The sequence below is a fragment of the Amborella trichopoda genome, chromosome 10, assembly GCF_054954075.1.
Source record: "Amborella trichopoda isolate Santa Cruz 75 chromosome 10, AtrichopodaSantaCruz75HAP2 v2.0, whole genome shotgun sequence".
Taxonomy (NCBI): domain Eukaryota; kingdom Viridiplantae; phylum Streptophyta; class Magnoliopsida; order Amborellales; family Amborellaceae; genus Amborella; species Amborella trichopoda.
Genome location: NC_142345.1, coordinates 2,793,993 through 2,798,877, shown reverse-complemented (window position 1 = coordinate 2,798,877; position 4,885 = coordinate 2,793,993). Strand labels below are relative to the sequence as shown.

General features: G+C 32.7%; 1 long non-coding RNA gene across 1 annotated transcript; it reads left to right on the top strand.

The window, feature by feature from the left end:
- Window positions 1-2,050: 2,050 nt before the first annotated feature.
- Window positions 2,051-3,212, top strand: LOC110007037 (uncharacterized). Its single transcript, XR_002280537.2, has 2 exons — window positions 2,051-2,295; window positions 2,721-3,212. It is a non-coding gene; the product is annotated as an uncharacterized LOC110007037 (long non-coding RNA).
- The last annotated feature ends 1,673 nt before the right edge of the window (window positions 3,213-4,885 follow it).

The following is a 4,885-nucleotide window of genomic DNA, read 5'->3' as shown; positions in this document are numbered from 1 at the left end:
TAAATTAGGCCGCAAATCCATTATGTACATATAATTTTTGTTTTCGTTTCTTAGATGTTATTTTCCTAAGAAAAAAATGTAATAAATTAAATACAGGTATTCTATTGAAAAAACTGCGATCATATGTATTTAACAAATTATCCATAGGCACCCTAAGATTGATCTCTAAATAAATGAATAAATTGTCTCATTTTGAAGTGAATTTTGCCCATTCGATTTTGTCTGCATGTCCTTATTCATTTTAGAATTTAAATAAACATTTTGATTTAGCATTGTTCTTTGAGACCCTTTTTTTATATGGAAAAAAATTTTATACAAGACATCAACCTTATATTATAAAATTAAAATGCAATTAAAACTTACATGGAAAAATTGTTTTGACATTGGAAAACCATCCAACTTATCATCCCTACATGAAAATATATGGATATTAGAAATAAAAAAATTTTAAATTCTAAAAATAACATTTTTATAAAAGAATTTCAAAACTACCATTTTTATGATTTTGAAATATGGATGATAGACCCTCTTATATTTATGGGAGTAAGATCTCAAATCATCACCAAAAAAAAATCAAATCCACCTCTTATAATAACTTTTTTAGAGCTATGTGCTGCTAGTGATATTTTAAAATCATACTCACAAAAGTTCAAAAGGCCCCATACCATTTTTTTAAAAAATATTTATTCAAGATTCGTATATTTTTAAGAAGCGTCAAATGTTATAACCAGGTGTCAAAATAAAGTCACTCTTACTTTTGAGTACTCACACTTGTCTTCATTTAGTTATTTAAAATTGACGCGAGTGTGTCGTACTTTAATTATTTAAAATTAACGTTTCTTATAAACTGCATAATAAAACGTGTGCAGTCTTACAAAGCTGCACGCACGCAGCGGATAGTACACTTTTTTGTAAAGCTCATCGTTTCTTGCATTATTTAAAGGCCTACCATCTTGTAGGACCCACGTTGTAGTAATTGCCTAACATTGGAGAATATTAATTGAGAGAAAAATGTAAAATACAGTTTCGATGCGTCCACGTAGAAATGAGGCACCTCTTAAAAACCTATTGGGGAGATGGATTTTTGGACTTAATTTTTAAAAACATCTTGGAGAAACATAAAAATTATAAATGTGAATAAATAAATAAATTTTAAAAATTAAAAATAATGATTCTATTAAGGAAACATTTGGATAGTTTGTTTCAATTGTTTTTAAATGGACTACCTATTTACATCTTGATACCGCATAATATAGAAATGCAGTCAAGCCTGTATGAAATAATTTTCCAAAGAGTTAATTACGTACAAACCTTAAATAAGTTACAAAAATACTACTTGATCTCTTTAAACCCAAAAATTACGATCAATGTCAGTTAGCATGACTTCTTTTTTTGATAGAATTACCTCTCAGTTTGAGGATGTCATCATCGGACCGATTTTTGGGATCAAAACTTAAGTTGCGGTCAGATGATGACATTCTTGGACCTCTTTTCTTTTTCAAAACTTAAGTTCCGGTCCAAGATTGTCATCCTCAGACAGCAACTTTAAGTTTTAGAATAAAAAAGTGGTCCGGGGATAGCTCCGGACCACTGTTCTTTTTCACTTAAGTTTTGCAACTTTAAGTTTTAGAAAAATTAAAAAGGTGGTCTAGGGATGCCATCCCCGATCGATTTTAAGTTTTGAAAAAAAAAAAGAAAAAAAAGAAATAGTCCGAAGATGTTATCCCCGAACCGCTTTTCGCTGCTTCTTTTTTTAAAAATACTTAAAGTTGCGGTCTGATGATAGAATTTTTTAACCACGTTTTTTTTTAAAAAAGAAAATCTTAAGTTTCGATTCGAGGTTGAAATCTTCAGACCGAAGGGGTAATTTTGTTAAAAAAAAAAAATTACGTAACTTATAAATGGGGCAATCTTAACCTTCCATTCAGAATAGACGGTTGGATAAAAGGGATGATAGAACTTCTATGTTGTAGAAGAAACATAGAAATCTTACCCTTTATTTATATATATATAACAACAATAATGAAAGATAAATGGCATTGGCATTCATTGAACCTAACCACGCACAAGCCTTGCAAAAAAAAAAAAAACAAAAACAATGGGAAAGGCACCCTACGCGTCCTCCCTCAATATATAAAGGCCCAACCCTCCAATACAAAGTTGCAAACCCTGTTTCTTGTGTGTGTGTGTGAGGAAACAGAATGGGTGGGTTTAGAGTTGTTGTGATGCTTCTATTTGTGTTCATTGGTGTTTGTGACTACGGGGCGAAGGGCATGGAAACCAATCCCAACTTTGGTAAGTTTTCATAAGCAGGTAGAAAGTTCTCCTTTCGGGAGATAGGAAAAACAGAAAATAGGGATTCTTATTTTTCAAATATGGTAATTTAGTTTTGGTGCTGGAATACAAAGTATTTATAGCCTGCAAACAATGGATAAATTGTTTTTACAGTATTTTACCATTAATCCTGATAATTTATGAATAAGGGGTCTCAACCCCTTTTACGGATGATGCAAACGGTGCACCATCGAATGGCATTTTCCACGAAATGGTATTCCGTTTCGGCATCGATCGACTAAACAATGACTGCGACCAAACAATATATTACTAGGCTTTCTATGGTGCATAGCTTTATTATTTCTTAGTACTCCACTCACGATATTTTTTTAAACCTTTATTCTTTTTCTTTGTTTTTTTTTTTTTTTTTTGGGTGGTGGTGGCAGTTCACACTTGCAGCCCATGCTGCAATAGGGGCATCTGCACCAGGTCATGTCCCCCAATTTGTCACTGCTAGGACGTGTGGGACAGCTGTCCCATCTGGTGCAAAAAATGTGATTGCACCGAAGGGGATTCCAACTCCAACAAATGTCTATGCAAGGATACCTACAACTATTCCCCACCAAATTGTCCGGCTTCAGGCTTTGCTGTTAAAGGGCTAGATGAATTTGAAAGTGAAGGCCCATCAACTAATTATCTAAAACCTACTTACATAAATGGAAGGGTCATCATCGTGTATGACCCGCATAAATAAAAATGTGACTCTTCACTTGGCTTCTGGGCACTGTTTGTCCATGGATATATGGGGAAGAATCATTTCTAATGTTTATTTGTTTTTTTTGGATAATGCAGTGGAGAGGACAGGGCTTTACCCTTTTTTTCAACAAGATTAGAAGTTTATTTGTTTTTTTACATAATTAATAAAATGGTGTTAGCGATAATGAAAACCATGATCGATTAATAAGGTATGATTTGGTGTTTCTTTATACAGCCTTTTTTACGCCCTATCTAAATGGATGGACCTGTTTGACTTCGGATGCGCAAGGAAAGTGATCAATTGCTTCCATACCTTAACTCCTATATATGAGCATTTTTGGGCGTTACATACCTTGCCGTGAGGCCGAAGATTAACTATTTTTCTTAATTGCTAATTTATAACTTTTATTAGCTAATAAAATTTGATGCATTGAGTATATTTGGCTATGCAAACATTGTCGGCGATTACTTCACAAAAATTTATTGTTTTATAATTATTCAAACTATCCAAGAAAGGACCTGAATTTGAACATGGCAAGCTCATTTATAACATATCCAATTGTTTGGTGCAAAACCAGCACCAAAAAGTATAGATCTGATGCTGATTGTGGGACAACGACCTGTCTTAATTGATCTCGATCAAGAGAATAGAGAGAGAACAGTTTTCAACCCCTAATTCTTGCTAGTACATCAAGTAGATGGCCCTCTAACTCATGGTACTCGCATTACACAAGGATGGGAACTCCCTTTCTTTCTCTCTACACCAAGGAGGAGAAGGAAGCTTTCCTTTTCATTATCAAATTATCAAGAAACCTGGCTAATTGTTACAGTAATGGTCCATTTATAAATTCCCACTTGCATGAGCTTAAAAATGACCCAAATATCCCAAACCAAGCAAATAAATGACTGGATTAACCCTTAGCCCCATTTCCCATATTGTAACTTGCTTGCATGCAACCTTCATGCACCCAATTTCCCATGCAATGAAACAACACATCTTTAAATGTTGGACTCATGGAAGCATTCATACCAGTGTTCACAAAATCGATCTGGAACGATTAACTAAATATGGGCTCGGAAGCCATTTAACCAACCTAACCGTTAAACCGGTCGATTCAACTGCTTTAACCGGTCAAGATTCAACCGTTCTAACAGGTCAAGTCCCGTGTGATGAAAAAAATGTTAAAAAAATAAAAAAGATACAAAAAAAAAACTATTAAAATATGAAAAGTATATAAAGAATGCGATTAAAACAAAACACATTCAAATGAAGTAGAAAATTAATGAAAAAAATGGATTTTAATGAATTGATTTGTTCTTAAGGGTATTTTTAAATTTTTTTGAAAAAGATGGGAAAATATAAAAGTATCATTGACAAAAAAAAAAATAGTTTCTATTTTAATGTAAATAATATTAAAATAGTATTAAAAAAATCATCTTGATCAACTCTTTTTTTAAAAATAAAATGAAAAAACACTTAAGTTATGTATAATATAGGCCCTTCTTTTTGTCTACTAAATAGTATATGGTTTATTGGTTAATGTGTCTAACAATAAAGGACTTGCTTTAAATTCGATTCCGGTGGTGAATCAATGACGACATGAATTTGAATTCTAATACATCTATTATGAAGTTGAACTAGTATTGTATCTAAAGTTTAAAATATCGGTTGATCACCAAAATCGCCCAAAACTGGAGTCGGCCACGGGCCGGTTTCGATCTAACCACATGATTACCAGTTAGATCGGCTGGTTTTACGAACATATTAATTTACACAATAAATTATCTTTCTCTAAACAAAAAAGGGAAGCATTCACACATTAAATTATGTATCTCTAAACCAAAATATTTTAGA